The 22,772-nt window shown below is 41.2% G+C and overlaps 1 long non-coding RNA gene across 11 annotated transcripts in view; it reads left to right on the top strand.

The window, feature by feature from the left end:
* The window catches only part of LOC138759500 (uncharacterized), a 245,767-nt gene extending 235,136 nt beyond the window's left edge, over positions 1-10,631 (top strand). For all 11 annotated transcript variants that reach the window (XR_011354878.1, XR_011354886.1, XR_011354877.1 and 8 more), the window contains 2 exons: positions 8,372-8,583; positions 8,735-10,631. This is a non-coding gene — a long non-coding RNA (uncharacterized lncRNA). The remainder of the gene's footprint in view (positions 1-8,371; positions 8,584-8,734) is intronic.
* Positions 10,632-22,772: the final 12,141 nt, after the last annotated feature.

Here is a 22,772-nt window from a genome sequence, read left to right as displayed (position 1 = left end):
CCGTGGGATCAGTAAACTCCATCTGTTTCGGTCTGCAACCCCCTTCCACCAGTTCAGCCGCTACCCCCCACCTCCAAAGCTCATGTCCTCTCAGCTTTTGGTGTGGTCCTGCTTGATAAGTTGCAGATTAGGTCCAGATAGATTTTGATGCACAGTTTGTTTTTACAGCTTACTAGTTTTCAACTCATTTTGCAGGTGTGATGCAGCATGATTTTTTTAAAGCCGTCGGGGAGATCAGCTTCTTATTTGCACATGAAGTATTGAAAAATAAACCCTGTGGTTGTTACTCCAGCACCAAGTTGAAGTTATCATGTTGCTCGTTTTCCTGAAGCCAGTTTACACAAAACCATAAACCAGATCAAGGGAATGCACTGCTATTTCTCCCGAAGCCAACTTGTTATTGTGTGACCAAGAGTTTTGGAAGAAGCTTCAACCCCTCGGATTGGGTATTAAACTGCAGCAAGCTTTACAGAGCGCCTTTGGATCCAAGCACAGTTCTGTAGGCGTATGTATGTCAGAACTAAAAATGCCTTGTTTTGTGCAGATGGGGATACAGCAACACTGAACGGGTCCACGTGACAGCCTTTTTGGTGTCACATTGATATCCTTCTTGCCAAAGAATTTGCAGCTGACACTTGCTGAAATGTGATTTATTTTTTGTGCATATTACTGAAGATCACATTTGTAAGGAAGCTGCAATTCTAACATTTGTGTTATGCTGTGCTTGATTTTGTAAAATCCACAAAGGATTGGTTCAGTTGTCTTGGCATTGCATTGGCAGGGTGTGAAGTATTGTAAATGTAGATATTGCAGAAGGTGGGCCATATTATTCTGTGCTGCAGGCAGGATATTCATGCAAAATAGCCAACAAACACTCAGCACGCTGGTCTCTGGTTCATATCCTGTACAGGTTAAAGGTCACACATTTAAACTTTGTGACCTCATGCCAGTCATTGCCTTTGCAGGAGGATATTTCCCCAACAGCATGAGTATTTGAATTCTCCAGTTTCAGGGAACCCATACCCTCTTGGTTCCTTTCTACTTCTCCAGCCAGGTCCATTCACACCCTTCCTTCCAAACCACCCCCTAAAGTCCTCTCTTGGATGTTTCTTTCCTACTGTGGATCCATCTGCCCATCTCCTCCCGCTGGATCCCCTATTTCCTCTCCCTCTACTTTTCCATCTGCCCACTATCCCTCCCTTCTCATTTCACATCACCTTTCTTTTTCTTATCACATTCTATAATTTGCCCTTGTTTGTCTACATTTATCACCTCCCAGCCTCTATCACTATGTCCTCCATTTCTACCCCACTGGGCTTCACCATCATTTTCTCCTTGCCTGGTCCCACCTCTCCTTTGGCAGCTCCTGCAACACACTTCACCCCTTCATTATTAGCAAACTCCCCATTACATTCTCAATCCCAGTGCAGTCCCATTTCTCTCCCTCCCTGAGCAGTGATATTTTGCGGCAGAAGTGTCTTGAATCTCTGTATTTTCTGTGTTTGTTTCAGCACTGGTTAAAGCAAATACAAAATCTAGAAACCTAACCAAAGGAATACAGTACAAATACGAAGGGCCCAGGCCTGAAACGTTGGTTACCTTTCACTGATCATCTCCAGCATGTTCATATTTTGCACTCAACGCCAGGATCTGCACACTGATTTCTATAATCCCTGGTACAAATATTGATCACATTGAGCTTATTTTCTGTGGTGCACAACTTCAGACAAATGTCTCTGTTTGTCACAAGGTTTAATTACAGGGGCTGCTGGATATCATCTTGAACCTCAAACTCAGGATGATTTTTCTTTTGCTGTCTATAACAGGTTGTAATGGAGATACTGGATGATGCAGTTGATGAGAATATGATAATTACTTCTGCGATTCTAGTCATAAAAAACTTTCCCTTCTGAAGCTGTAAGAGATCTACTTGAAATTAGCTTGAAGATTTCTTCTCTGCTGTTAATGAGTGCATGCCCACAAAACGACCAGAACAGTTGCAGGCCTCGCATGGACTTTCTTGATGGTTCATTTGGGAAATGTCTCAATAAAGTATTAAAGAGTGGTTGAGTTTCATTGATCATATGCATGCGGCAATTGATAGTTTGTTGCCAATTTAGTCTCAGCATCCATTTCCCTATGAACTAGAGTACATCTTTGCCTGCCCAGTATCTCAAGAAATCTCATGTGGCTGAGTAGAAAAACCTTGTCTGGAATATACAATAACTTCAGCAGGCAGGTGAATATAAACTCTTTATCCCATGAGACTCGAGCTTTAAAATAGGGGCATTTTGCCCTCGAGTCTGCTCTGCTATTGAATAAAATTCTGGTTGATCTTACAATGATGCAATGTTTCCAGCTTTTCTCCCTATTTCTTGGTCTCCAAACTATTCATCCTAGATTTTCAAATTAGCAATTAACCTGGCATCAACTGCCATTTATAGAAGAGGGTTCCAAAGTTCTACCAAATTATGTTTGAAAAAGTATTACCTAACCACTCTTGAAAGACACAAATCTAGTGGATGGAGAGGAAAGGATACAGATGGGGAGCAGCAAGATTGAATCCCACAGAACTCCCTTCGGAGAGCAAAGGAATACTGGATTTTTAATCCAATAGTTGGGCTCTCCCTTGGTCATCATCTGAAATGGTTTTAATCTGTCCTCTCTGTTTTGATCAACAAGTTGGCCAAGAAATTTTATAGTCAGTGCACAAATGTTGTACTGTGTGGAAACTTTTTTTTGGAAAGGTGGAATCTCAATGGAATCAGGTCTTTCTTGTGTCTGTCTGAAGTTACTGATTTTGCTCCCCGTACCACTGAAGGTCCCCTCTGAACCTCATACATTTCACCTTAAATCTGTGACCTCCTGTCTTAGACAACCCCACCAAGGGAAGAAGGAGTTTACCCTCTGCCTTATCTATCCCGATCAGGTCACCTGTTCCAGACCAAAAAAAAACCAGCATAACCATTCTCATCTTTTATTTATAATACATGTGCTCCAATCACATGCAACTCCTCCACAGGTTTTCCATTATTGTCTCCCAACTTGTTACCTTCACTTTTCTCTGGATTCCTGATGATGACTTCCTGATGTTCAGTTATTAGCAGACAAGCATCCATTTGATTGGAGCTGTTGTGGACTGCCTGATGGTATGTCAAAGAAGGTTGATTGTTTCTGGGTTTCCTTTTGTAAAGAATCCAGAATCAGAATTTATTGTCTCGAACAAGTTATGAAATTCGATGTTTTGCGGCAGCGTCACAGGGCAAACATTCTTATGACCCACCTTAAAAACAATACATTTAAAAAATAATAGTGCATAAAAGGTAAGGCAGTGTCTTTGGTTCATTGATGATTCAGGAATCTGATGGCAGCAGGAAAGAAGCTGTTCTCGTGCAGCTGAGTGGTCGTTTTTAGGCTCCTGTACCTTTTTTCCCCGATGGTAGCAGTATGAAGAGGATAGAGGCTGCTTTTTTTTTTAAGATACTGCCTCACGTAGATGTCCTTGATGGAGTGAAGTCTGGTGCCTGTGACGTCACAGGCCAAATTAACAACCCTCTGAAATTTTTTTCTTGTCCTGAGCATTGGCACCCCTATACCAAAGAGTGATGCCACCAGCCAGAATGCTCTCCATGATACACCTGTAGACGCTTTTGAGAGTCTTCAGAGACATACTGAATCTCCTCAGATACCTCACAAAGTATAGCAGCTGGCGGGCCTTTTTGGCGATTGCATCGACATGAAGGCTCCAGGACAGATCCTCAGAGATGTTGACATCCAGGAATTTGAAGTTTTTGACCCTCTCCACTACGGAGCCTTCCATGAGGACAGGGTTCCCCTGACTTCCTCCTGAAGCCCACAATCATCTCCTTGGTTTTGCTGACATTGAGTGCAAGGACATTGGCATTATACCACTCAACAAGTTCATCTATCTCCCTTCAATATGCTTCCTCATTGCCATTTGTGATTCTGCCAACCACTGTGGTGTCATTGGAAAATTTGTTGATAGCATTGAAACTGTGTCTGGTCACACATTCATGGGTGTATAATGAGTAGAGCAATGGGCTCAGTAGACATCTTGAGGTGCACTTGTGTTGATAATCAGTGTGGAATAGACTTTGTTTTCAATTCGTATTGACTGTGGTCTTCTGATGAGAAAGTCAAGGATCCAGATGCAGAATAGGGTGTAGAGGTATAGAGTTTGTAGCTTCTTGACCAGCAATGAGGTAATAATAGTGTTGAACACTGAGCTGTCGTTGATGAAGAGCAGCCATATGTATAATTTGCTGTATAACAGGTGATCCAGAGCCAATAATGGGTTTGCTATGGAGGGATTGTGTCGAGAGGGAAATTGCAGTGGGTCTAGACTTTGCTTAGGTACGTGTTAATTCTGATCAGCCTAAAACCATTTCATCACAGTACAAGTTAGTGTTAGTCATTGAGGCAGCTCGCACTGCCCTTTTGAAGCAGATGGAACCTCTGACTGCAGCAAAAGAGGTTGAAAATGTCAATGAACACTCCAGCTAGTTGGTTGGTGCAGACTTTCGGTCCCAAGGCGTGTATCTGCGTCTCACTCTAGTTTCCTATGGAATTGACATTTTGCTTCAGAGATGGCTTTGGCAGGTCGCACCTGAACTTCTCGCAGAGGTCAAGATCCCCAGCCTTGAATGCCCCTGATCTCGCCCTCAGCAGGTTCCAAATCCTCTGATTCATCCAAGGCTTCTGTTTAGAGAACACCCGGTATGTGGTCATGGGCACCCACTCATCCACGCAGATCTTATTGAAGTCCATGATTCTTGTTACATATTTAGTCAAGTGTATGGATCAGTTGTTGAATTATGGTCCAGTCCACTGATTCAAAGCAGTCCTGCAGATGCTCCTCTGCCTCCCTTTACCATACTTTTGCCATCTTCACATCTGGTCTGTGGTCCTCAGTCTTTGCTTGTATGCCAGGAGTAGAAGTACAGCCAAGGTGATCAGACTTGCCGAAGTGTAGTCGTGGTATGGCTCGGTAGGTGTTCTTCAAGGTGGTATATCAGTGATTGAGTGTGTTGGTTCCCCGGTCTCGTATGTGATGTGTTGGTGGTCATGTATCAGAGACGATTTCAAGTTGGCCTGATTGAAGTCCTGTACAATGATTAGGAAGGCCTCAGGATGTGCTGTCACATGGCTATTAATCACAATGCTCAGCTCCTCCAGCGCCTGCCTGACGCTAGCCTGGGGTGGAATGTACCCTACAACCAGGCAGGTAGAATTGGCAGCACTTGATCCCCAGATGTTCCAGGACTGTCGGGAGCAATTCACAGCAACTGCATGTGTATTAATCTTGCATGTGGTATTGGCCGGTCATTTGATAGATTTGGAAACAAACTGACAACGGGATTGAATGTCAGAAACGACTACCATGCAATAGACAAACCCTTCACTTACAGTTATATAACTGACTGTCAAATTGAAGGGAAAATGTTCTTGGGAAAATAGTGGAAAATGAACTCAAAAGCAGTGCATCCTTCAGTGAAGATTGGAAGTAATAAAATATTCAAAGTTGTGTTTACATATCAAAGAGTCAGAATAATAGAACCATACAGGATGGAACAGCTTACCAACACCAACCAGAAGGCACCATTCCATATTAACCTGAGTGCTTGGCAGCTGGTCCAAAGCCCCCTGTGCCTAAGCAACTCAAGTGTTGATCTGGACACTTCCAATTAAATTTAGAGATACACCATGATCACAGGTCCTTCCTGTCCATGGGCCTGCACTGGCCAATAACGACCACGTGGCCAATTAACGAACTAAATCCATTTGTCTTTGGAACGTGGGAGAAGCACCCTTCAGAAATCCACTTGGACACTGGGAGAAGGTACAAGCTCCTTACAGACAGTGACGGATTTGAGCTCGGGTCGATGGCGCTGTAATTATGTTGCACTAATTGTAGTGCTCTTCCGAGCCTCTTAAATGTACATTTATGTATATATGCTTGTATGTAATGGCAGGAATTAATCATCTCAACTGCCTCGACCTTTACTTCATTTAACATTTTATTAACTTATCCTATTGATGGTAAAATGATGCTCTCCTATAACCAATTTTTTTTGTGGTGATACTTATTTAAAGACTCAAAATGTTGGTCAAATAACAACTAGATCAGCATATTATTAGATAAAGGCCGCATTCTGTGAGTGTAAATGAAACATATGGGATCAAAAAGATGAGAAGAAGCTGACACGTCAAGACCCTTCAAAGGAAGGAAGCGAGTGGGGGTAGGTGTGTGGAGGGAGGCGGGCGGGGGGTGCAGGGGGTGAAAGGTTGTTTCTGTCTAAGAATTTGATGTTGATTCCCTTGTTGCAGGAACAGCTTATGCCATTCTGACAGAGCAGGGGCTCAAGCCTCGAGTGGCTCAGTCCTTTTAATCTTGTTCTGGGTCTCCGGGATATTCAGGCTGCACAAGTACTTTCTGTTTGATAGAAACAGCTGCAAAACAAAATGAAAAAGGGTTTTTTTTTCTTAAAATAAAGGAATGCATCATAGTCTGCCTTTGAAGCCAATCGAACAGGGAAGTGAGTGAGTGCATTTGCTGGTTCCTCTTGCAAGGCCAGACCTGGCTGCAGCCCCCCTGTACAGTAACGAGAAGAATGAAGGGCACAGTCACAACAAAAGGATTTTCTACGGCCACAAAATGTGTTTTGTTCAGTTACATCATCTAACCCTGGAGTGTAAACTGAAACAGATTGATGGTTCTGATGTGCATCGAGCTGAGGCCTAAGTATCTCGATTTGCTCTGACCCAGAAAGGTTAAAGGTCAGGAGTTCCTGAGAATACGCCTGAAGGACTAACTCCACTGGGGAAATGGCAACAGCTTTGTTTTTAGGGGGGGGGGGGGGGGGGGGGAATGATTAAATTGTTCCAAAATCAACTACTATTCAGATGCGGTACAGTTCTTAAAACCTGCCCAGGTTAGAATTTTCCCATTGAGGAAAAATATTGTTAGATATTTTGTGTGTCAGATTTAACTTCCTTACCCCCATACAAGCTCCATTCTCCATAATGTCTCAAAGTAATCATTTTAAATAAAGTGACACACAAAAATTTGCAGATGCTGCGTTTGTAATAAAAAAAACCCCACAGAAATGCTGGAGGAACTCAGTCAGTCCCATATTGCCCAAAGGAGGTAGAGATATATCATCGATGTTTCAGGCCCAATGAAGAGCCAGTAACCTGGCATGAGAGTTTGATTCAAACGTGCTACTAAATTAATGATGAGACCCAATAGCTTGTTAATTATGGCTTTGATGTTAAAGGGATACTGAATTAAGTATGTCCTGTTGGTAAGCATGGATGGTCTGTTCTGTGCTGTGTTGGCTCATTGGCTCTAAGACTCTTTGTCAGTTGATTAGAAGTGAACTTATTAAAGCCATTAAATATGTAAGCTGCTGTTAATTGGCTTTCAGGGTGGTTCGGACTTGAGATATAAAGGTCTAGTTTTATGTTTTTGACTCAATGGTCATTAATGATGTGAAGGGGAGGGTGATTAGTGCAAAGGTTAAATCTAGGCAGTACAAACGTACACATTATTGGGACTAAGATGGAGCAACGCTTGTGCAGTGTTGTGTATCAGCTCGTTCAAAAGCATTGGTTTTATTGGCTCAAGTGCTGTATCATCTCCCTCTTCCAGCTCTTTCACTCAACCATTCCCAATTCATTCTTCCCACGACTGACGCCCCACCCATCCCCGCTCTCACCCACCTCTCCAATGCCTCACCCTCTCCCAAGCCTCCACCCACCCGCCCACTACCCCCAATGCCTGCTCATTACACTTATCAACGCCCCCATCTTTAACACTCGTCCATCCAATTGCCCATTCGCTGATTAAATGAACAAAGGCTTGGGTTGCAGCATATTCAAGATCTGCTGTCAAGCTGCTGGCCACAATTTTGATGGCTTATCAACACAGAAGATCCAGGCTGCTGGTTTATTTTGTGAGCTGTTCAGTGGGGTACTACATTTTTAAATTAGAAATGGCATGTGGGATTGCTTATCAAGCTGGGCAGGGAGCTCCATTGTGGCATATACTGTCTCATATCTCATTGCACATATTTCAATATAAATTGAAGGGATGTGCTTAGAAAGGTTTGGTTAAGCATCTTTCTTTTAACTGACATCATACATGTCCAAATTTATACTGCTAGTTCCAATTAAAATCAATAAAAGAAAGATGGTGATCTGTAGAGATTTGTTTGGCAAAGAGATCCATTAAAATTGCTATACAGTAGAAAAATTCCAGGATTCATTTTTTAATTTAAGCAGAAAAACCTGAGTTGAACTGTTAAACAAGTTGATGGCTAAACTGCATCTCTAATCTGTTAATTGGCAGAAAGGGCACCTCACCGATGGCCGTGACATTAGGCAGTCAGCAAGGCTGCTAAGCAAGGACCATGTCAGGGGCTCGCCATCGTCCTACATATTCTTGGTTGAAGCACCAGAGGGGCTTTCAGCATTCATAGAGGAGTCTTCCAGCACGAATCCATATCTCCAGCTCCAGCAGGGAGAAAAATGGAAAGGAAAAGACTTCCAGATCTGCATGAGGTGTGAATCAATTTTATAAATCGCATTTTTATTTAAGTTCAGGGGCTTTGATCAGATAGCGAAGAAAAGCTTTGATTTTATTTCTATCAACTGTAGACTTTTTATTATATGATATGAGAGACTGACTAACAATTTGATCTTTTTATACTAGTTATTCCACATGCAAAAGATTACTACTCCTCAATATCAGAGCTCTAAGCTGTCAAATGTGACATCGTGGATAACATCCGCTTCGAACTGAAGGCTGAAACACAATCTGCACTGCAGAATATCCAAAACGGACACCATAACAACATAAAAAAAACACTATTTCAACACCTCCTCATTTTGACCTCCATCTGCACAGTTTCATAAATGCTCGAGCTTAACACCGGAATGGACACCATTTCCAACACAGTACAGAAAATAAGTGGCAAAAAAAAACATGATGCTGGGAATATACAAATGAACAAACCCCTTAAAATGTAGGTGGATATCAATTAAGGATTTTTCTGTACGGATTGCAACACTGGATTTTAACAATTCAAAATTTCCTTTCTTTTTCCATGTTAAATGCTAAGGTCACCAGCTGGAGATTCTGTTTGGAAATTACTTGCTTGTTCCAAAGGAACTAAAATCTTGGGCGTGTTGTGTGCTTTAAATAAATGTGATCCATTTATGAGCATAGCAAGTACATTGAATTATAAACTCCAAATAGTTTAGGAAACTTAATTTAGAGCTTTGTGAGATTTTCATAATTTTTGTTAACATTTTGTCTCTTTAGGTCCTTGTGAGACATTTTGTTTTCAACGTTCCATCTAATGAAGCAATGTGCACTTTCTATTTCCTTATAATAACTTACGAATGCATGAGTTGTATTCATTTTGTGTGTAATTGGATGATTTCATTATGGTTTGTTCTTTATTTTAAAGTCATAGTTATACAGCATGGAAACAGGATCTTTGGTTCACCGTGTCTGTGCCAACCATCAGACATCCATTTGCACCCACGCCATTTTATCTCTCCATGCTCCTTTCAGCAATTCCTTGCCCCCTCCCCCCACTACGCTGCCGCTTGCACACGAGGGGCAATTTATAGTGGTCAATTGCAGTGGCACGGTTAGTGCAATGTTGTTATAGCACCAGTGACTGGGAATCCCATTTGGCACTGTCTGTAATGAGTTTTCCTGCTCCTATTTCTTATGGTCTTCTGTGGGAGGAAACGAGAGCACCCAGGAGAAACCCTCACATCCACATGAAGAAGATGCAAACTTGATGTCAGCAGCAGGAGAGGTGAGGGTGGACCCTAACTTGGGGACCTGTGATGAGGAGGCTTTACTCGCTGTACCACGATGCCACCCAAAGTAAAATACTGTGATCTTGATACATTCTCCTTTTGACAAATGTTTTGTCATTAAGGACATCTGGTTGCTGTAAAAGATAATCTACTTTAATATTTGTAATTCTACAAATTTCTTCAAAAATTTTCATTTTATTGAAAACTAATGTAATTAGTCTTCTATTGTAGGTTAACCTATTGGAGTCCTTTAAGTTGATTACTTTATCTAAATATAGGTCATTGTTTAGCATCTACTATAAAAGGTTCAGTATAGTCATTCATTGAATCTAAGTTATTTTGCATTTGAAATCAATATTAAAATGTGGATTATTTCAGCCAATCAGATAAAGGGAGCTTCATTGAATGATTTAAAAATCTGGAAAAGTAAGATGAATTGCTACCAAGCAACTTCAATTGAATAGATTGATTTGGATTGTTGAGGAATAAAGATTTATTGATCTCTCAATATACATATTATTCCATTTTAAATAATCAATTAACAGCATGACATATACTGTACATATCAGTAACATAAACTTTTTTTTAAAAAAAGGGAAAAGTGGTGTGGCCTTCACTGTAACTTGGTTCTATCTCCCTTTTTTATTCAATGGCAGATATAATCTGTATTAAGATGTGCATGCCAATATAATAATTGCTGTGTATCTTTCATTTATATTGTGATTATCGCAACAATGTGATAGAAATTGTAACATTTTATAATAAAAGAAATAATAGAGAATCTTCTAGTACTGGTTTCCTTAACTCCAAGTTAATGTATCTAATCTACAAAGAGATAGACTTTAGAATTGCATTGCCATTGAATCAGGTACTTCAGCCCATCAACCCCATGATCATGCATCCAGTTACAATAATCCATTCCATTGTCCCAAGATTTCCATCATGGTTAACAAAATGGGACCAGTGAATTTAAGTCATCCTGCTGATCACAAGGGATCCATCTTGATCATGTTGTTGTAGTTGAGGAGACATCAGTGCTTCTCAATCTTTTTCTTTCCACTCACATCCCACTTTAAGTAATCCCTAGGCCATCGGGTGCTCTGTGATGAGTAAGGGATGGCTTAAGGTGGGATGTGGGTGGGAAGGGAAGGTTGAGAATCACTGCTCTCGACCCAATTGTTGCTGAAATATTTTGCTTGAGAAAAATTGTCATTGGCCCATTTCCTTTGGAGTTCTGAAACCGTGCACATAATGAGTCAATGAGGTACGATTAAAACAGTGGTTTTCAACCTTTTTCTTTCCACTCACATCCCACTTTAAGTAATCCCTAGGCCATCGGGTGCTCTGTGATGAGTAAGGGATGGCTTAAGGTGGTGTGTGAGTGGGAAGAGAAGGTTGGGAATAACTGCTCTGGACCCAATTGTTACTGAAATATTTTGCTTGAGAAAAATGGTCATTGGCCCATTTCCTTTGGAATTCTGAAACCGTGCACATCACGAGTCAAGGAGATACGATGAAAACAGTGGTTTTCAAACTTTTTCTTTCCACGCGCATGCCACCTGAGTACCTATGGCATAGGGAATACTTCCAGTGGCATGCGCGTGGAAAGGAAAAGTTTGCAAACCACTGGGTGAGATGCTACCACAGAGAGATGGAAATAAGAAGATCACGTTTTCTTCGTTGCTGTTTTGAATGATTCCGTGGATTATCTCCAGAGAACCATTAGTTGCATAGTATTTTCCTCCCCTCTCTGCATTAACAGTCCTTTCAGTAATGTTGAGTGGGTTTGAAGGAACCAATTCTTGCTCACTAATAAAGGTTAACATCCTGGCAGTGCAATGTATAGGAGTGCGTTTGTTTTTATTCGCACATAGTATATAGCACTATTTTTCAAGTTTTGGTTGGACGCTAATTGTATTTCATTGGCTTTGTGTTTTACTTGGCACAATGACAATAAATTTGAATCTAATCTTAAAAATAATGTCCAAATTTGAAAGAACTCCAACAATAGCGTAATGATTTGTGACTTTTGCATATATGCTATGGTTGTGCAGTGAAGTGTCTCTCTTGGCTGGGTCAGTACACTGTTGCTTCTGAGTCAGAAGGTTATGGTTCCCAGCTCACTTGGGAGTAAAGCATATAACACAGGCTGACATTTCAGTACAGTAGTGAGAGGGATCTGCAATGTTGGAGGCCGCATCTACTCTCTTGGGCGGACAGAAAAATCCAATAGCTCAGCTTTGAAGAGTAGGAGGATCTGGTATTGGCCAAAGTGTATTTTTGAACTGAAGCCATTAAAACAAGCAACACACACACACACACAAAAAAAATCTGGTCAGTTTTATTGCTCCTGAATGTTGTCGGTTTGCCAAACTTTACACAGTGCCGATGATTCTAAAGTAGTTAATTAGCTGTAGAGCATTTTTCATTGTGAATAATGCATACAAGTTAATTTTCTTTCTATGGTGAGTGGAGGAATCTATTAGTTCAATCGATTCCTGCATCTCAATTTAGCCAAGTATAAATCTGAACGTATTTTTCTATCATTTTGCACACTGCTGTGGAATCTACTGGGTGCAGCAAATGATCTTACTGAGATTTGCCTCTTTTTCAACCAATGAAATTAAATTTGAGTAGGCTGTGCCAGGAATGTTTATTCTTCTACCTCAATGGGGTCAGAAATAGTTAATTCAACTACAAAAGTAGAGGTTAAAAAAATCTTGGTTACAACTTCACATTTGTTAACCAGTGTCATGTGTTTCTATTGCCTGGAAATGGTTTTGCAAAGAATTTTTTCCCGTGTATTCTAACATAGTTGGGCTATCCCAGGTCAAACATAGGGGTGAGAAAAATTATTCAATTAAGGTGGACAGAAATGCTTTTAAAAAAAAAGGTTGACTGAACTTTTTCAAGAACCAAACATAAAAGGAGAATGTCTTTGTAAAAATATTTCAAATTACTCTATTTAACCCCAATAGGAAAACAAAAATCACAAACCTTTCCATTGGCTACATGATTATTTCCCCATGTAGATGAGGGGTAAAATTCCTGATTTTTAAAAAATTCTCTCCACCTTTATTTTTCTATCCACTTACTACGTTACCAGGCAAATTTATCAGTTCAAATTATGTGCAAATAATTGTAGTTGTTTTCCTGATGTAGGTAACCTCTGATCAATGAAAGGTCATCAGAGGTTTGTAAGGTAGCAAGACTTAAATGAATGCATGGGAAATAGGAATAGGAAAATGTAATTTCTGTTGAGACAAGCCATTCAATAAGATCATAGGTGATCTGGACTTGGATTCAACTCCACCTACCAGCCTTTTTCCCTATAACCCTTAAATCCCCATTTTTTCCAAAATATATCTGTGTGTTATCAATTTACAGTAAAACCCCTGCTATCCAGAACCTATGGGGATTGGTAGATGCCAGATAAGTGTATTTTCCGGTTGCTTGAGACTTACTCGTACAATGTCTAATATATCACATTAAGAATAAACAGTTTAAAAGACAAAAATACTATCCTGTATTTTACAGAACAAACTTCACTTCCATGAATATTATAAACTTTAAGGCATTTTATTTTTCATCGCATTCATCCTCAAGGACCATCCCACCCAGGAAGGAGGTTCAGGAGTATGGTTCATCCAATGGTACAGAAACATCTAATGGTACAGAAACAGCTTCTTCCCCTCTGCCATCATATTTCTGAATGGACAGTGACCCACAGACACTACTTCTTTACTTTTTAAAAATATAATTTGTACCACTTTTGGGGCGTGTCCATGACAATGAATTCTGATTCTGGCAGACAAGGTGAGGGAAAATTCTAGGGGCTTCTACACATATATTAATGGCAAAAGAATCATAAGGGACAAAATTGGTCCCCTCAAAGATCAGAGTAGTCTGCCATGTAAAGAGCCAAAAGAGATGGGAGAAATGTCTTTTTTTAAATCCGTATTTGCTCAGATAATGGGCGCAGAGTCTATGGAACTGAGACAAGCAAGCACTGAGGTCATGGAACTGACACAGAGTAGAGAAGAGAAGCTGATTGCTATCTTGAGGCAAATAAAAGTTGTCAAATCCCCTGGGCCTGACCAGATATTGCCTCAGACCTTGATGGAAGTTAGTGTAGAAATTGTAGGGGGCTTGGCAGAAATATTTAATGTGTCCTTGGCCAAGGGTGAGGTACAGGAGGATTGGAGGGCAGCTTGTGTTCCGTTGTTTAAAATAGGCTCTCAAAAGAATCTGGGAAAGTATAGGCCAGTGGGCCTGATGTCAATGGTCTTTTACCTCATGACCATTCTTAATATAAATATTTTTGGATTCTCCTCCACACTGTCTGTCGATGCCATCTGAAAACCTATTGTAACATTCTATTTCCATTTTCACCGTGTTCCCACATCCCTTATACTCTTCAAGGGTGTCCCTCGATTCATGCCTGGAATGCCTTGCAAGGCAAGGAAACAGAAGGGGCATTTAAGACTTAGACAGGCACATGGATGGAAGAAAAATAGAGGTTTACAGGGTAGGGAGGGTTTATTAAATTTTTAAGGAATATATGGGTCTGCTCAACTTGGAGGACCAAAGGGTCTGTACTGTGTGGTAGTGTTCAATGTTCAACTTTTTGAAAACATTTAATCATCACTGCTTCTGCAGGTGCACCAGACTGGTTAAGGATCCATGTGTCTGGATGTGTTTTGGCAACTAAAATCCAATACTGGTACACAATCATTTATCCGGAACCCTTGGGGGACAGTGTGTTCCGAATGTCAGATTTTTCTGGATTTCGGAAAGCCAGATTTAAGCCCACCCGAATTGTGCTGCTGTATTCACCCCACGCCCTTCCAGTCACCCTGACGTCTCCCCCATCCTCTCACCCGCCTGACTGGCGTTTTTCTGGTTTCCCTCCCTCGCCCGCCTGATTGGCGCTGCCGGTCTCTCACCAGCCCGACTCGCACTGCCGGTCTCCCGCCTGCCCGACTTACGCTTCCGGTTTCCCGCCTGCCCGACTCATGCTGCTGGTCTCTCCCCCTCGCCCGTCCGACTCGCGTTGCCGGTCTCTCCCCCTTGCCCGCCCGACTCGCGTTGTGGGTCTCTCCCCCTCGCCGGCCCGACTCGCGCTGCCTGTCTTTCCCCCCCACTCGCCCGACTCGCGCTGCCGATCTCCCACGCCAGCCTGACTCGTGCTGCCTGTCTTCTCCCTTCGCCCGCCTGACTTGCGCTGCCGCCTCTCTCCCCACTTGCCAGATTTTGGAGCTTTCTGGATTTTAGATGTCCGGATAAAGGATTGTGTACCTGTACAGTAAGAGCCCAAAAATCCATATACCAGAAATCTGGACCACCTGAGATTCTGAACTTTTTGAAAACTTAAAAAAATTTAGCAGGCTTTTGTGTGCGGGTGTGCATGCGTAAGTGCCACAGGTATACAGTGGCAACAAACGACTAGAAGTTGCCACAAGCCGTGCAGCAGACACAACCGAAATTGTGGAAATGAACAAATAAATTGTTTTGTACTTTGTATTGTTTGGTTAATAAACTAAAATTAATCAATTTGTATGGTGACTTCTACTTTTATTTGCGTACTTTTACAATGTTTTTAGACATAATTTCAAGCATTATGTGGTTTTATTGTTGTGACAAAATTTTGTTCGTGTTGACTTTATTTTTCTTTGAAACTGCTCGTTCGGATCAATGAAGCATACTGTATTTGCTAATGAACAAACTATCAAAATTTACCTGTTCATCACATTATCCCTCCTAAAATTTGAAATTTTTAAAGTACTACCCGAGATTTGAAAATCCAGACCAATCCTGAGATGTTTTGGTTTTTGGACTTCTGCTGTGGCAACATGATTACCGTTAGTTTTTATTTAATTTCCTTTTTTTTGGCCATTGTGGACACAACACCACAAATTTCTGGGAAGGTGAATTTCCCAGCTGTTGTGACGAGATTTGAACATATTTAAAGATCATTATTCCCACCCCCAAAATGACCGTTCCTCTGACATAACCACGATATCAAGATCTATCTCGAGCTGGACCATTTAATGTGAACGCACAGGGCTTTACTTGGTATTGTGCTCTATTATTAATGAATGAATGAATGAATGTTGCTTTAATTGGCCACTTGGATTAATCACTGCATCCAGGTATTCAGATTTTAAAAGGTTAATTCACAGGATGTTCTATTACCAAATTGGTTGACAACTGTGGGCTGACATGAATAATTAAAGAGCACAAATTCAATTTCAAGAGATTTTAAATCTTTGGCAGAAGTTCTGTAAATTCTTTGTTCCCTGTCAGCTAATCTACACTCTAACACAATTACATTTTTCTACATAAATCATAGGTAGGGCAAGTTCTCAATTAAGCCAGTCAGAAATTTTATCATTGAACAGGGTCCTGGCAGAGCTATGCTTTTACTGCTTTCAAAACCCAGAAATATTAGAATCACTGACATCAGGAATAATAGTTTCAAAAATAGATTCAAAACCCTCCTATTCAATCATAGATTTTTTTCTCCCATGTTGAGGTCCAGGATTTTTGCTGCCATTTCTTCAATTTACTTGATTATTTGCTGTAAGTGATATTGGAGATGTTGAAATACTTTTCAAGGTCAGGCTTTTCTTCCTGTAATTGAAACTGAAAAGGCTGAACATTTAAACATGACGTAATTTTCCCAAATGAAGCATAAACTGTTGGAAGAACTCAGCAACTGAAGCTGCATCTGTGGAAGCAAGGCGATCAGATTCAGAATTTATTGTCATGGGCATGTCACAAAATTCATTGTTTTGTGGCAGCAAACATTTATATAAACCACCTTACAAAAAAATAAATAAAATTAGTGCACAAAACAGTCAAAGTGAGGCAGTGTCTCGATTCATTGTTCATTCACGAATCTGATGGTGGAGGGGAAGAAGCTGTCCTTGTGCCACTGAGTGCTCATCTTCAGGGTCCTGCACCTTTTTCCCAATGGACACAGAGTGAAGAGGGCATGGCCTGGGTGGTAGGGGTCCTTGAGGATAGAGGGTGCTTTCATAAAAAATACTCACTTGCAAATTTTCTCGATGGAGAGAAGGCTGGTGCTGTGATGTTGCAGGCCAAGTTCACAACTCTGGAGCTTTTTCTGGTCCTGAGCATTGGCACCTCTGTACCAGACAGTGATGCCACCATCTGATGGAAGTTTTCAAGAGTCTTCAAAGACATACCGAATCTTCTCAAACTCCTCATAAAGTATGAGTGATGGTCAATATTTCAGTGAGACTGAGTGTGCAGAGGGAAGATAGCCAAGTATATTCAAGTGAGAAGGAGGGATGAGATAGAAGCTGGGTAATAGGTGGAATCAGATAAGGTAGGGGTGAAGGCAGGAGAAAGATTAGAGAGATGGAATTGAATAGATGCACTAGTGTTATAATTAGGTTAGGACGAGAAGGTTCAAGAGTCTGATAGATGCTTAGACAGAAGTGTTCTAGAACTTCAAAGTAGTAGACTTCAGATTTCTGTGTCTTCTACCTGAAGGTAGCAGCGAGAAGAGAATGTGGGCAGTGTGATGAGGGTCTTTTGTGATGTTGGTTGCCTTTTTGTGTGACGCCGTACATTGATGTCTTCAATGGACAGGAAGTCAGTGCATCTGATGGACTTGGCGATGTCTACCACTTTTTTTCTGAAGCCTTCTGCATTCCCAGGCATTTAGGTTTCGAGAGAGGCAGTATAATTTCCACTGTACTCCAGCAGATGTTTGACATAATATTTCACAACATGCCAAATCTCCTCAAATGAAATAGAGGTGCTTCTACACTGTTGCCTCAAAGTGCCGGCCATGGGAGAGGTCCTCTGATATTTTGGTGGCCAGGAACTTGAAATTCCTATTCTCTTTACTGCTTTCTCTTTAATGCAGACTGTTGCATGGTCTCCTGGCTTCCGCTTCCTAGAGTCCACTATCAAATCCTTGGTCCTGCTGATGTTGAGAGCAAGGCTGTGGTGCTGATGCCATAGAACCAGATTCTTGATCTCCAACCTGTATTTCTAATGTGCTTGTTTTATTGAATGCAACATTGTGAAGGAGTCTGTGGAGATGAAGTAAGTAAATGGATCCATCAGCCACGTCCCTCCCTCAGAGAGGATTCAGCAAAATTCATGCATAATTGTTCTAGTATGTTCTCCATTTTTGTCATTCAGCTTGGACTGTTAAATGTTAGCTCGCATCCAGGGAAAATTTTTATTTATTAGCTCTGTGCTGGCAAACAGAAATTTAGAGTCAAAATCATGCCATTGAGCTCTCCTCAGTGTTTTACATTGGTTTGTCTCCAATTATACGAGATAATTTCACAATGAGAGAGAAGATGGATTCAGCTACCTTCCTGGGGCTTCGTTGTTCATTCACATGATGGCATCACTCACAGTCGAAGGTCATTCTCAACATTGCTTCCATATACACTAATTCTTCTTGGGAAGGAAAGGAGGTACTGTGGAATGGAGAATCTCAGCTGTCATGTGACACTACCGGGAGTATCTCATTGGATGTCTCATCACCTACCAATCAAGATTGGACTCCACCCACCCATTGGTGCACACCTGACCACACCTAATAGCCTATTGATTAAATGGGCTGGACCATCCATCTTATTGTGCAAAAAGTCTACCATGTGGAACACCTCTTCAGCACTGAGATAAGCGCTGCTCCACTCCAGGTTGTGAACTGTGGACCACGCAAAAGATGTGTCTATATAGGGTTGTATGTTGTTGTGGTGTTGCAGATAGCATCTGAACCGTGCCCATGTTAGACAAGAAATGACATGTAGCTTATTGTAGTCCTTCGTTGCGATATAAATCTGTATAAATAGTTGCTAGTATTGGTAATTGTTGACTGGGTTGTACTGTGCTTGCATGAGGCTTTATTGGAAGACAACAAATTTGTTTTGATTTCATGCAGTGGGAAGTGAGGTTACTTGGGATAATTTTCTTGCAAATTATTGTGTCAGAGCTCATCCCATGATTGTTGTGAGAAGCAGCTGTGGTGGATCATATCCTTCACTTCAAACAATGATGAAACCCCAATTACTCAAATTATCTTATTTTTAGCCACTGAAATCAAGAGGTTTTTTTTTTCAAATTTATAGAACTTCCTCCAACAAATTTTAAAATTTAGAAGATGCAGAATATTCAGAGTTGAGATTTCAACTATAAATTAGACTGGACAAACTAAAATCATCTTCCTTGTAGTAAAGACAATTTAGAGAGGGCCTTTGTTTGAGGTGTGCAAGATCTTGGCTGGTTTTGCTAACATGAACAGGCAGATGCTCTTCCCAGTGATAGATGGTTCAAGGATGGGGAGCAGATGTAAAGTTTGGATGGAAAGATAGAAAGAAGACTTTCTGTTACCAGAGGTGGTTTTGATCTGGATTTACTGTCAAAGAGTTATAACCATATAACCACATACAGCACAGAATAGAGAATGATATTTCGTCAGGATGCACTTGTACATTTGGATGATAATGAACGTGATACATTTAGTTTGCCCCAGGTTACAGATGATTTTAGTCTGGTCAGGGAATTGAAATAATTTCTCTCTCACAGTAATGCAGCCACTCTTTTGAATAAGGGTTAACTATTTTGTCCAAGCCTTAGTGAAATTCAAAGCAACTTCAGAATCAAGAGGTTCAGTGTTCAGCGCTGTGATCGAGCGGAAATATAGAAAGGGCTTAGCTCTAGATCAATAGCACACTATCAATCTTAACCACAGGATACTACCTTTCCACCACCTGTGGTGACTTTGTCCTGACAGTATCCAGATCTGTCCGCCACTAAGAAGTACCCATATTCTTTCCATTGAATGTTCCCATGGCTTCTCTTGACAAGGATGTAATCCTGATACAGCAGATGATGGAGCAATTCCACTATTTCTGAAACTGGAGAAGGAACAGGAGTAGATCTGACCACCTGCCTCGCTGTCTATCAACAGGAAGAACATGATTCAAAGCGTTTCATTCATTCATTGTTAAAGGGAGACTGGCCAGCTGTGTGGAATTTACAAATTGATGGTGATCTTCCACAATACTTTGTGAAATCAAACTGAAGCTCTGGAGTAAACAGAAGTGATGTTCATTATTAGACTTTGTCATGAGTATCAATAACTTTGTTTTCAGGGATAGTAGTTAATATATCATTGAAATCTGGAGTAAAATCTCAGCTGGAATTGGACTTCTTAAAAGAAACTACAGAAACATTTTAGAATTGGTTTATCACCTCCAGTGAAATTCCAGTTTGCTTATTTTTAACTCAAAATTGAATTTTTGTGGATTGTCTAGGGGATGGAGACATCTGTGAATTAGGCTCGATTAGAGTTAGATTTATTTTTTCTTGTCAACTGTTTGAGGTCCATGTGTGTGTCTGATATGTGTGGAAACTGTTGGCATGTTTCAGTCTCCCTAGAAAGCAATCACAAATTCTGAGCAGCTGGAATTTCTTTTTGTCCATTGCGGGCTACATGACCCGAGTAGAAGGCTGAGATATCGCTTGGCACAAAGTGCAATTGGAGACTCAACCAATGAAATGAGGCTGAATATTAGTTCAGAGCAGCACCAATCCCCATGGCACCCCACTGGATGCAGCCACCTAACCTTGATCACACTCTGCATGTTTCTTCTTTGCTTTTTACCCATTAACTATTCCCCTAGATCTGCTTGGAGTAGAACGCATGGTTGAAGTAGAAACACAATACTGGAGAAATTCAGCTGGTCAAACAGTGTAGCTTATGTTTTAATTAAAAAAAAAGTTTAGACATGCAGCACAGGTCATTTTGGCCCACATGTCCGTGCCACCAAATTGACCGACAACCCCCGGTATGTTTTGAATGGTGGGAGGAAACGAGCCCCAGAGGAAACCCCATGCAAACATGGGGTGAAAGTACCAACTCCTTACTGACAGTGCAGAACTTGAACCCTAGTCCCATTCACTGGTGCTGTCAGGGCATTGCACTAACTGCTTCGCCAACTGTGCCACCCAAAGGACAAGGAAACATCCCAGGTTTTGAGCTTGAGTTCCTTCATCGACCTTGATGAAGGGGCTCAAGCCTGAAATGTTGGTGATGTCTTCTTATCTTTGCTATATCAAGTACCCTGTTTGACCAGGTGAATTTCCCCCGCATTGTGTTTTTACTCCAGCTATGCTAGTTGTGTAAATTATTGTTTCACAAGTGTTTATGCATCTGGAATTCTCATGCAGCTGACAAAAATATTAATGGAATTTTTTTCAAAAATATGAATTCTGGATTTATGATTCTGTTCGTGTGATGCCTTCCATCAATGGAAGGGCTCAGGTCAGAAACATTGGTGATAGAGCTTTACCTCCAATGGACACTGCAAGACCAGTTGAGTTCCTCCAGCATTTCTGTGTTCTCACTACAATCACAGCGTCTGCAGACTTTTGAGTCTTACTCCATTGCCCAGCCACCTCCCTCGGTCCCTTATGTGTTCACAAGTGGTGGGTAGCTTCAGTTGTGTTTAATAAGTTGTTTTTTTCTCTCATCCACGGCATCCGATAACATCACTCGCAGTAAATGTATTGTTCAAATTTTGAAAATGGAAACAAGAGGGTAGGAAAAGGTGAAAATTGTTGTGTTATTATGAAAAAAATCAGAATTGGTTTCTCATAGATTTTTGACATTGTATCACCAAGTGCAAAGGTTCATGAATTCCTTGGGAAATTTAACTGCGATCTATTTAACTATGATGAAATAGAGCTTGGCAATTAATTTGGGCACAGAACAGCAATGTGTCATGTACAGGAATAAATCACGAAAGCCTACAGACACCGTGATTGAAAAAACAAAATATCAGAGAAGCTCAGCTGGTCAAACAGAGTATTTTATGTAGCAAAGATAACAATACAGTTCGGGCTTGAGCTATTCATCAAGGTATGAATAAAATGAAGGCAGGCACCTGAATAAAGTGGTTGATGGGAGGGGGGAGTGGGGGGAGAGCAGGGGGACGAATACAGTCCCACAGGTAAGAGGTAGATAAGGGAGGGAGGGCATAGCAGCAAACAAGGGTAGGGGGCATGGCTCTGAGTGGAGAGGGAAGGGAGTGGAGAGTTGAAAAGACAGAGGGATGGGAGGGAGGAGGCTAGCAAAAATTGGAGAAGTTGATGTTAATGCCATCCAGCTGGACAGTGCCCAGATGTAAAATTAAGCATTGCTCCTCCAATTTATAGTGGTCTTGGACTGACAGCACATGAGGCATCTCGTGTACATTCTTGCTTATGTTTGAGCAATTCTCATGCAACTGTCACCTTCATTCCCCGTGGACACTGAAAGTGTCATCGCCAGACACACCAGTCTCAAATAAGGGTCCTGACCCACAACCTTGTCCTACCCATGGATGGTGCCTTGTTTGCTGAGTTCCTCCAGCAGCTCATTTTGCTCTGGATTCCACTATCTGCAGATTTTGTCTTTCTCTACTGGTCACCCTTTATCTATTCTGCAGGGTCCTACTTCAAGAAAACTCTTAATATCTTTGTCAAACATGATTTTCCTTTTATAGATCCACGTTCACACTCTCCGACTCCTATTTTCTAAAATTCCAGCTGTCGCTTCCTTGAAAGAAGTTTCCAAGATTTCCCCTGTGACTGGATTATTCTGTCGATATCCTTTTAAAAAAAAAACCTGAAAATTTATCATTTGCATGAGCTGATTTAAGATGGTTTTTGTTGGGCATGATGCCCTCTCCCAATGTGGAATGAATCAACAGCTCTGTCAAACTTGAACCTTTCAGTCATGAGCGGGGGAGCAGCACTAATTTTTTAGGTGCTGGAGCTCGCCAAAAAACAGCAACAAGGAGGTCTCGCGAGACCTGGCCTTGGTGGCCGCTATGTTGTATTTGATGTCGTATAATTGAGAGTGTGGTATAATTTAA

The sequence above is a fragment of the Narcine bancroftii genome, chromosome 3 (genome assembly GCF_036971445.1).
Source record: "Narcine bancroftii isolate sNarBan1 chromosome 3, sNarBan1.hap1, whole genome shotgun sequence".
Lineage (NCBI taxonomy): Eukaryota > Metazoa > Chordata > Chondrichthyes > Torpediniformes > Narcinidae > Narcine > Narcine bancroftii.
The sequence above is the reverse complement of the archived record's forward strand: the minus strand, read 5'-3'. Positions and strand labels throughout refer to the sequence as shown.